The sequence below is a fragment of the Aedes aegypti genome, chromosome 3, assembly GCF_002204515.2.
Source record: "Aedes aegypti strain LVP_AGWG chromosome 3, AaegL5.0 Primary Assembly, whole genome shotgun sequence".
In the NCBI taxonomy this organism is placed as follows: Eukaryota; Metazoa; Arthropoda; class Insecta; order Diptera; family Culicidae; genus Aedes; species Aedes aegypti.
In genome coordinates, this window is record NC_035109.1 from 223,628,345 (window position 1) to 223,640,602 (window position 12,258).

At 35.6% G+C, this 12,258-nt stretch overlaps 1 protein-coding gene across 1 annotated transcript in view; it reads right to left on the reverse strand.

The window, feature by feature from the left end:
• The window catches only part of LOC5575487 (ATP-binding cassette sub-family G member 4), a 144,092-nt gene that overhangs the window by 83,358 nt on the left and 48,476 nt on the right, over positions 1 to 12,258 (reverse strand). The gene's annotated exons all lie outside the window — the stretch shown is intronic.

The following is a 12,258-nucleotide window of genomic DNA, read 5'->3' on the forward strand; positions in this document are numbered from 1 at the left end:
ATGTTCGTTCATTTTTTAAGCAGTTTTACAGGAAATTTGGAGTAATTAGGTTAAAAAGTTGTTCAAGGCAGAATCCCAGAAGAATCGTAAGTAGCAATTTAGCAAAAAATAGTAATGACTCAAGTTATCGAAGAAAAAAATGTATTTCTTGGGAACTATGAAAATAATATTGAAATGATTGCTCAAATTACATAAAACTTAAAATTTTTCTGAGAATTCTGGTTGCAATTCCTGGAAAAATTCGAGAGGGAATGCCTAATAAATCTCGTAAAGAATTTATAAAAATTACCTGTAGGTTGGGAAGCCACATCGAAAATTCGTAAAACTTAAGTTAGTTCATTAAGCTGATTTGATTGAGATTAAGAAGTGCATCAAATCGGTTTTATGTTTCTGGAAACTTTAAACCACAACTACGCACTACGAAAAAACTAATATAATACATGACGTAAATTTCATGTGAAGCAAAATACCCGAAGTAAAAAATAAGACGTAATGTTTATGGTTCTTTCAAAATTGCGTCTAATGTTATGGAAAAGTTGTGTGATCCAAACAATATTAAGTTCAATCTGACGACAAATCACGTCATATGTGGCTTAAATTTACGTCATTTTACTTGTTTTAGCATATCTGGCAACTATGACGTAAATTCACAGATTTTTCCAAAGTGTGTAAGCACAGATATGACAAAAATTAGTTTTTAATCACGAAATGATAGCTATCTCATACGAAAAAAGTACTTGAATTCAAATGTAACTTTATAACTCAGAAAAGCCATAAATGTTTCACATAAGTGTCAAGTAATCCCCTAAAATCTCACTGTGGGCTCCAATTCACTCTAAATTGTTAATCAGTTGGATGCTGATCATGTAAATTATGTGTAAAATTTAAGTGTTAATAAATGTTAAAAAGTAAGACTTATATTACACATGACGAAAATTTCATGTGAACTAGAACTAAAAAATGCAATGACGTAAATTTCATAGTGTTTGCACTTAAAATGTGTTATTCTTGTAAAATTGCATCCAATATGAAGGAAAAGATGTGTGCTTCAAGAAATGTCTATATCAATGTACCATACATTTTTTTTTGTGTATATAGGCACTCCGTGCTCGTGGCCACTACTGTGCCGGACTCAGTTGATCTGTAGCTGCTTTATCGATACAGATCTATTTTCAACTTATCTATATTTACATCTAGTTTCACTCTCTCCTACTCTTTTACTCTCACACCGAGCAGGTAGGAGAGAGCTCTGCTATTAGTGAGGCTAGCTGCCTGCGAAGAGGGTCAGTTTGTCTCAGTCGCCATCTGATACTAACGGTGGATGGATGTGCTCCGTGAGGCGTCTTCTGGTGGCTGGACGGGTTTTTTTGTGGAGGGGCTGGGAATCGAACCCATGACCTTCCACTTATCAAGCGGAAGCGTAACCTCAAGGCTACAGACCCCCCTATGTACCATACATTTACGTCATATCACTCGTTTTAATATTGCGAGCATCTATGACGCAAATTCAAACATTTTTTTTTTCTAAGTGTGTGTATTTGGGCGGTTAAAAATTAAAAATGTTTGAAAACCCAATATCCCATATCTTCCTTGTTCCTTGAAAAATGTTCCAAACACGTTAGTACTAGAATGTAAGTACAAACTTCTCATCCCATAGTCAAAAATCATTCTTCAAACCTTAATGAAAGATGTTGCTGAAGAAACAAGTCCCTTTTGAGCTAATTTAGTTTGGGATTTTTGGCTGCATGATTCGCATCACTTATCAAGGTGAATCCTGATTATGTAGCTTCCAAACCCTCCCCTCTAACAAATTCCTTCCTGTGACAACCATGGAGATGCAGAGGTGATCTCGGTCTCTAGTAACAATAGATGTCACACCCATTATCCTTCCTTTCCCCCATGGCCGTAAGGACGTGGCCGGCGCCGATATTGACTTTATAATGTTTGGGTTCTCGAAAGTGTACATTGAAGATGGAAAGCTACTCCCAAGCTACATCTGTTGGTTCCTCGTGCAACTTCGATTATACTGGTCAATCACGGAGTAGCAACTACGAATTGTACGGTCATCAATGCTTATGCTTTACTTCCCGTCACAACAAAAATATGTACATTCGTTGAGCTTCTTGGGCTTTAAGCGGTTAAACGAAGTTGTATCGTGCTTAGTACATTCACTTTTGGAACATCTACCCTATATGATTGCGCACCTCATTCAAAATCAATATTATTTCAGTGAATTCGAGATCCCCTAAAATGAAATGAAATGAATTATTGCTCTCAATACAACAAAAATGATTGAGATCGATATTTTTTATTGTTTTAAGATATCCTAATGCAAAGCCTACTTATTACAATCAAAAAAGGTTTCTTGGGCGATCCCTTGCCTGAGTTTCCCAAGCATCAAGATAGGCCAAGAGATTACTTTTCAGCAGTAAACTGGACCTAACTTGTTAATTATGTAGAGACACTTGAAAAAAAACTAGGTTATGAGCATATAAAATATTTTCAAATTTTCCGATAAAATAAGTCTATTCAATTTTTCCCGAATGCCAATTACGCTAATTGCCAATCTTCCAAAACCCTTGATTCTTCAATGGCCATCAACTTGAGCAATCATTGTACTTATCACATGTGATTTATCATTGGCATCCTGATAATTACACATTCAATTCAATACTGATTGGCACGGTACCATCCACTAGAAACCAAAAGGTCGGCGTTTGCCACTACTTAGAAAGCGTGACCGAAGTCATCGTGAGATAATCAAGCCGGGGAAGCTCTTGCTGGCGACATACCCAGTGGAGATTGTACATAATTACACAACCGCTACTCTAAAGTAACAGAGGCAACGTTTAGTTTTGCGTCGATTGTAATGCAACTGCGAGGAGGTTAGAATTAGAAGTGCTCTTCAAGTTGATAGGGACGTTCTATCAACAGGGAAACGGCTCGTATGCGAATGGACTTTGATTGTTTATTAGACAATGCACCGAGACCAAGCGAAATTACCATCCGTGAGTGTCCATCAATCAGTCATGAAGTGTGTGTATGCTGAAATTCCGTATTATGACGGAAGGCGCAATAGGTTTTGACCCGAGAAGTTTAACCAAGGCCACATAGATGGTTTGTTTGAAGGATTTTTGTAATTAAATTAAGTGTCAAATTAAATTATATTTACTCTAATATACACCAAACCAACTAATTTAATTAATTTGTATGGTGTTCAAAAAGCATTTTGGTGTGTGAGAATAAATGAAATTTTTTGAAGATTTCATATCTTAAGAGTGACATTTCGTCAGTTTTTGAAAAAATCCTGTAAGAAAATTACAAGTATTTCTTCAAAGGTACAACCAAGATATATCCTCAGAGTTATAGACAACAATTACATCATTATTTTTTACAGTGGTTGTTCATAAATTCCTTCATTAACTTTTCCGAAAGTATTTCAAGGATGCCTTCAATTATTTGTATAAAATTCCACTAATGACTTCTTAAAGTTTAAAGACTGTTAAGGTATTCTTTCTATATGTTTTGAATGTATTACACTCGAAATTTCTCTAAGAGCTATTCCTGGAATAGAGTAAAGTGGGGCAAAAGTTCGAACTTATTGAAATAATCAATATTAACAGAAAAAAAACTGTAGCAATTGAAAAGAAAAAATGCCACATAGGGGATTTTTTTTTATTTCCGTACAAAGTGGGCCGAAGGGTCTCAGATTTTCATGAAACTTTTTCCACAGGCAGGGCTCATCAATATATGAATAAAAAAAATTGAGAAAAATTCAGGGTTCAGTTGGAATTCAGTTGGAATTTTTTTGATTTCCCCTGACACTACTTACTTTGAAAACTCCTAACTCAAGAACGAAGCATCGTAGAAACAAAGTTTTTTTTTATGAAAATGAAAGCAAAGGAGATTGGGCAAAAATGTATGGAGTTTGGTCCCGGAATGTACACGGATGACTCATATATCATTTGAACGATCTAAATAGGACAAGAAAAAGTCAATATGGGGTCAAAAATATTTGTCGTGGGAGAAAAATCTTATGTGTGCTGGAATTATGTAAAAATGGGTATGTTTTGGACAGTTTTTCATTGAATAATATTTGCTTGCGCAAATGTTATGATTTCGCGCGTATGTATGTGTTCATGCATGTTTTTATTTTGATTGTATATATTTCAAAATGTAGTGATTTGACATAGATTTCAGGAGGTTTTGCGTTGCTGCAATGTGATTACTTAAAATATACGAAGATAAAAATAAAGATATAGGTATGAGCTTTCGACAAAAACGTCACTTTAGGTAACAGTTGGACACAAATATCAAATCGTATTATCCTATTTCAGTGTTTTAGCAATGTGTTTATATAAACCGCCGTTTTACTCAGGAAGGAATTTTCAGACTATATCCGTTTTAATATTACAGTGGTTGCGTTGTTGTGTTCTGTACTAAACTGCTAGAAATACCTCGCTTGTCGTACACAGCTGTAGCGTGCTGTTTCTAGCAGTGGAAATCCACGCGACAGTTACCACACTTCTCTCTTTGATATCAGTACATCATAATATCGTGCTATTGCTACTCAGAGAAGGAGATCATTTGAACTGGAAGTAACTATAGTGTGACTGTTTGCTGTGAACAAACTGTCAATAATCCGAACAGAACAATTTCAGTTTGCTATCAATGTCAGCTCCACTGGCGGTGCCTGAGCACATGTGCCTCCACAAATGCTTCGCCAAGATCGCTAAACACTCATGAGGATAATGTGAATGTTCAGAAGTAATAATAATCATTCCAGAGCTGCATGACACACTTGAGCTGAGAACAGCTTTCATCGTGTTGAACGTCATGCAAAAACATGAGATCGGATGGTGGTTGATCATCGAAAGAATGTGCAGGTTGAGGATACGAAAGTGTGATTAGTATAATGTGGGTGGCTGGGTCTGATAGAATACCTTACATATGTGTTGTATAACGATTTTCATTGTTATTACGGTCTAACATCACCATGAAATGTTTTCATCTCTGAATCAAAGTCCTAATTCTCTTCTTTAAACCATATAGTGAAAGTTTTAGAAGTGAAGATTATCGTATGGATGCAGAAAAAATATTTGTTTTAATTTTTAATCGATAAAAATATAGCAAACAAGTATTAAAAAACGTGGAAAATCCATCTCAAACTATGCGGGATAACTTTTTTCTCCCACGACAGATATTTTTGACCCCATACTAACTTTTTCTTGTCTCACTTAGATCTTTCAAATGACGTATGAGTCATCTGTGTACATTCCGGGCCCAGATTTGCCCAATCTCCTTTTCTCAGAGTTCTGTTTGATCTATCGACCTTGACGCTTGCTCCTACGGGGGCGAGCGACGGAGGCAGGATCGAACATGTCACGCGTCGGTCTAGTAAGTGAAAAAGTGGCGTGATCGGTTAGTCCGGTTAGAGTAAGTGAAAAGTGCCGCGATCGTTTAGTTCTGTTTGATCTTTCGACCTTGACGCTTGCTCCTACGGGGGCGAGCGACGAAGGCAGGATCAAACATGTCGCGCGTTGGTCTAGTAAGTGAAAAAGTGGCGTGATCGGTTAGTTCTTTTTGATCCTTTGACCTTGACGCTTGCTGCTGGGCAGTGCGTCAAGAAAGCCAAGTTTTTTTTTTTCCTTTTTGGGTCGCGCGCCTTTTTTTTTTTTCTTTTCTGAGTGCTTTTATATAGCTGAGCAAACGAGTGAGGCTGAGAGTGGATTGTGGCTGTACAGTGAAGGATAACGGATCAATTGGTGAGCTCGTTTCATGCTACTATTTCTAATCTATAAAATATGTATGACTGCACATTTAATCGTTACAATTGTGGGACGTAAATATGAATTTTCAACAAACTATGAATTGTTCGTCACTGTGAGTGTCGACACAAACTCTGATTCATAAATTATTTATGTTTCACATTTTTTTTTATTGTCAGAACACCCCTTTTTACCTTTATTTTTGTAATTAAAAAAAAAACTTTGAATGGTTCGACACTACAAGTGTAGACTTGCGAAAAGTTCACTTTATTCAACAAACTTTGGATGGTTCGCCACTGTAAGTGTCGGCATAAGAATAAGAGTGTTCTATGATGTTCCAACCAATCAAGTTTTTTGTTTCTTTTCAAATAAGTAAAATATAATAGCACATGCTTTCGTCCTGACAGCTGTAGGAATGTTACATTTAGGTATTTGTTCAACAAACTTTGAATGGTTCGTCACCTCAAGTGTCGGCATAATTTTCCACTACATAGAAATTGTCAAATGAAAATATTATATTTACAAAAAAGCATGTATATATCTCACAAATCATTATTCATCATGGTCTAATCGCTTATCAAAGTGAATCCTGTGACCCAACGATCCTTCCCATTAACAAACATCCCTCCCAGTAACCTTTGTGGAGATGCAGAGGCAAACACGGTCTCCAAATAGCAAAGGTTACACACTAACATTCCTTCCCCCAATCCCACCTGACTGCAAGGACGTGGCCGGCGCCGTTATTGACCCTGTATAAATAGAGGCACTGAATTATGCACATTGAAGAAGATTAGGGCCAATCCCAGCCAAACTTCTAGTTGATTCTTTGTGCATTTTCACTGACTTCGGTCAATCACGGAATAGCAACCATTGATATATGTAGTCAGTCTAAGCTAAGCTAAGCTAAGAAAATGAAAGCAAATTTTCTCAGGAATAAAACAAAATATTAACTGGAAACAGTTTTCCACAAAAATTTTCCACCGTTGAGAAAATTTGTAAAGAAAAGCCGGAAAAACTATGTTCCAATTAGTGGAAAACTTTCAAAAATATATTTTTGAGAAGGTAATTTCATAAGCTTTAATCGCTGAAATTTTTGAAATGTACTTTTTTTTCGTTTTTGAGTTATGGTCAATTTTGTGGAAAATGACCATTAAGCCTTTTCTTTGAAAACTCATATTTCAATCGAAGCATCGGAAAAACAAAGATTTTTTATCAAAGCAATTGTCAATTTTCTAAAACATCTGAAAAAAAAGATATGGGATTGGTTTTAATGAAGTATAAGTCGGAATGGATGATATTTTTCATGAAAAATTACACCGCTAAGATAAACTGAAAAAAAAACTGTCTCTATTTTTCATTACACTGAAAAGGGATTCTTTCTTTTCTATGGAACAAATAAGATTATTATTATTATTATTTTAATTTTATTTATTCAATTATTCAGTATATAACTTACATTTTCATCTTAATACTATCTATTTTTTCAACCGGGAAGATTGTCTTTGGTTGCTAACACCAGAAGATTTTCGTTTCTTTGTATTATCAAGAACAAAGCATGCTGTATTTTCTTGGTTTTAATGTGCATCTGAGAATTCACTTGCAAAAATGCTTCGTTCGTCTTTTGGTATAAATGAATGATATTTTTTGTTCCAGGAATTGGAACAAGGTTAGAAAATCTTTCCTGAAGAAATTTTTCAGCCTCTGACTAGTCATTTAATATAGTGTATTAGAAGCAGAAATTAGAAATAGTGCCACTATAGACGCACGTGTTCCTATAGTGGCACGAACAATATTAAATACAAAAATATGATTATTCGTAGTTTTCATATCAATTTTCCAGAAAACTAATATTAAAAAAAAACTTTCATATCTTGTAAAATATTTGTTCTTAGGTATGCGACAATTGGTACACCGACCCTAATCATCTACCTTTCGTAACTTTCATCACTTTATTGTGGTTATGAGTGAACGATAAGACATCTGTGAACCGCATTATGCCCTCTCTGGACAATTTTACATCTAGAATGAAAGATTTTTCATAGATACGGTTCGTTATCACATTTGCTCATTATACCATGCCCACACAGTTACGGATCACCCACAGTGACGGATCACTTTGGCGTTCAACATCGGATAACTCGCTCAAAACATAAACGTTGACGTAAAACATATTTTTCCCATGTTATACTATTTGTCTTCTACCATTAGTAATGTTAAGCACAACATTCAACCATAAATAACGGTGTATTTGACAAATGTTTAGTTGGTATCAAACAGCTATCATTATTTGGTCGTTTTCTGTAAGAAGTGCCGTCAGCATTCATAAGCTCCCACAGGTGGTAAAATTCAAATGTTATAACATAAAACATGCTCGTTCGCTTCGATTTAGTATGGATTCATCTTTGGAAAATATTTTTCTTGATTGTTGATTCTAAATACCAAACATTAGCACTTCTAACTAGTGATCCATAATATGGACCAGGAAATGATTGTTTACCACGGTTATGGATTACTTCCAAAGAATGTAGATTTCTGTCATTTTAAGCATTGGATTCGACATTTTCAGACAATAGCACTAAGGATAAAACTAATAAAACATCAAGGTTTGTCAATTTCGTTTTTTAGCAGACAAAAATGGGTGGAAAACTTGGTATGGAGCGAAAACAGTTCATATCTCAGTTACTACAATGCAGTATCACAAAAAAGGGCATTTTACCCTTGTTTCCAGCTCTAATACTGCTATTTTTTGCAGTAATATGTGACACATTGTTAACTTTCGCCAAATCAAGCAATCCAGATGCATTGAGTTGAAAATCTCTTGATTTTGCGCACTAATCCGTAATATGTCACAATTTGATCCATAATATGAAAATTGATCCATAATATGGTTTTCAGAAACCGATACAATTTTTAATTTTTATGCAATCCTATGTAAATATTACACTCAAAACAGTTTACTAACCGAAGTTCCTATTTGAAACGATTCAATTCGTGCTTTTAAATTACAATTTAACGTTTTCCATGTCGTTTTATTGAATTTTATAGGTTGGACACCACACTATTTGATCCATAACTGTGGGGTCATGGTATCAGATAAGTGAAGGGAGCTGTTGGTTCTCAAGAATGTGTTAAAGCACTATACCAAGAAGTGCTCCTAGCGTGTAAAAGCGACAATTTTAGTCGGCAACAGCTAAAGACTTGTTTAGTTCAACCGGTTACGATTTGTACGGTGCGTATAGTGATAGTAGAATGCCTGGTATAGCTATCGTATGACGTCGAAGTTCTAATGTCTCGGCCAAAGTTACAACATAGACCGTCGCGCCATGGCATCGTTGTAGCTTGGATTTTTTTCTATATGAACTGCAATGGGCTAATGTCAGCATGGCATCAAGACCTATAGGATTTTTTCAAATTCATATATCAAACGAGATCGCTCGGTGGACCGGTTTTTGCTTCCACATCTCACGTACAAGATCTTAAAGTGCTACTCATTCAAGCAATGTCATTCTCCACCAACGACGACGACGACGACGACAGCGGCCATGCACCTTAACTGCATCGGTCAAGTTGCATTACCAGCCGGCGGCGGAATGAAAACCATCTGACTGCGAAAAGGTTTCTTCTGATTCGTGACCATACGATTTTTATTTTCTAGCAAATTTACGGTTGCACTTGAGCGATAAACATTCATGTTGTGCCGTATTAATTCAAATGTGTGCGAAACGAGCGGAACATAGGCCCAGCAGGCCGTTCTTTGACTTTCCGTCGCGGGCTTGCGGAGAACCCACGAGCTCTGTGGTAACCGGGGCTACAATTTATTGGCGCAAAATAGAAATCCGACCGATTCAAGGTTAATCTGCGCGCGCATTTCAACCACCATTCATTGACGACCACGGCTACTGGATAACCATCGTTTGAGCATTTTCATTGACAATTGCTTTCATTACGAAATGCATCATTTTTCATATATATTTGGATAAAGTGCTTGATCATTTTTATCAATGTTTTTTTTTCACATTCAAATCAGTCATTTGTATCGTTATATCTCTGTAATTAAATAAAATACAGAAGCACAGATATAATAGTTAATTCACATCATGATCGAAATCATCATTACCAGGACATCTTTGCCCAATGCTATCTAACCATGTTGTTTGGTCGATGCCGAACCAGGTGGCGACAGTTTGTGAAGCTATCAGAAAACGATAGCAAATATTTGGCTGTGAATGATACAGAGCCAAACAGATGTTAAATATTGCAAATTATTGAATCGGAGTTGAAACTTACTTGTAGATTCATATCTAGCTTTTGCTAGAAATTATATTTCACAAATCATTATAGGCGCGGGAAAAGGATAGGACAGTCAAAGAATTGTCCAACCCATAATTCAACACGAAGTGACATAATTTCTACAACCAGATGTAGATGTTCTTGGATAAATTGCCTTGATCATTCTCGAATGCATTTCTTTACAAATTACTGGAGAACTATCAAGAGATTTCTAAAGAATCGTTGGAAAATTTCATGGATTAACCCAAGACTAGTGGCATCGTGTACTGAGTATATTGATCTTAATCAAAGCTCGCTTGTTACACAGCACGGGCGTAGTGCTGCAGGCGAATACCGCTGATGCTCTTTATTTCTCGAGGAATTCTAGGAAGAATATGTTGAGCAATTCCTACAAAACTCCCAAATCACGCTCTGTAGAAGATGGTTGAACTATTATTATTATTATCTTTATTAGGGATATTTTCAGCCCAGGGCTGGTTCGTCTCCAATGGTTGAATTGTTGTGAACATTTCTGCAAGATATTTCTTGTTAAATTCCTAGAAAATGATTGAATCATATTTCCAGTTATTCATTAAAATAGAGTAAATTCTTGAAAAAATATTGTCGAAAACACGATGATTGGTAATCATGCCAGTAAAGTAAAATGCCTACCCCCAATGGTATATAAGCGAGAAAAATGAGTTTTATCATCGCTCTCTCTTTGGGGCTCTCCTTTTCTGCTGCTATTTATTATGCCTGTTACAACTTGTGAAATATTGCCGATCATGGACCGATACAGATGAAATGTTTTTGATCGTGCATCGAAATCAGGAATTCTGGAATGCCTGAAAAAATCGACTTTACGAGCATTTTGAAGCCTTTTTTGAAAAAAATATTTTGCATAATACTATCACCAAAATCACCAAAAAAGTGATCATAACAACATAGGTAAATCAGTGCCCGTTCGATTTTGGCAACATGCCAGAAATTTACATGTTGCCTAAATCGAACCGTGCTAAAACCGAAAGATTAGTTTTATTAAAACTTGTATCACCGTAATAATGCCCACGAATTAAATTTATCTGTTTCGAACATTGTCACCCTCAAAAAAAAACCACAGAAGCATTGAGATTAACACGATAACTGACCCATGATCCATTTTTATATATGTATTTCTGGGAATACGATTGTGATGATTATGTTGTAGGTTATGGCCTTCAGTCTATTATGCTCAAAAATGGATTTTAAGGTTTCATGAATGAAAACTTAAAATCCATTTTTGAGCATTATAGACTAAATGCCATAACCTACAACATACGTTTTTCTGTGTTGCCAGAATCGAACGCTAAAGTTGCCAAAACCGAACCGTGCCACAATCGAGCAGATACTGTACAGAAATTTGTTCCTTTGATTTTGGATTTTGTGTCGGATAATTCTACAACTCGATTTTTCTATAAGTCGATAGGTCCCTGAATATCGAGTCATGGAGAGTTTCTTCCAGTAAGCCCAGTTAAGCATCCTCGGGAATCTTTGTTTCACAATTCTGCGAAGAATCCGACAGAAAGAAAGTAGACAGATACACAGCATTTTGACGTTTAAATAAGTAAATTATAGGATAATATCACTGGTTGTGTAGTTTCGCAGTTTGTTCTATTTTTTGTCCAATCTGGCTAAGTGAAATCAAATCGCTATAATATTTTTGTTTCTTTATATTTTTGCACCATTTTTTAAAAGTTCTAAAAAGAACTCCTGTTTTTAGAATCTGTGTCGATAATAATCATTGGTCATCTGGTTTTGAAGATATTCCCATGCTTCTTGAAGGACCTACATTTCTTTAGCCGCCATTTTGTTTTTAGTCAATTTATAAAAAATAAAACAAACTAAAATACAGGCTCTACAATGTTGAGTAATAAGGATTCTCTGAAAAAAAAAATAATACAAATCGGTTGATCTGTCTGAAAGTAAGTTTAAAATTACAATAAGTTTTTTTTTAAGTTTTCTAGATCCTCCTACGACCACAAACATAAATGGTCATATCTCAAAACAGTTGCACCAAAACGTTTTTTTACTACAGACTCTCACTGAAGTATTGTTTCGAAAAGTGAATAATCGAACATGAAAAGAAATCCGTTGCCTATTTTTTCTTTTTCTTTTTTAAATCTCCGGACCTAGACGACCAATGGTTAAAATCGACACAAATTCTAAAAGTAGAAGTTTTTCA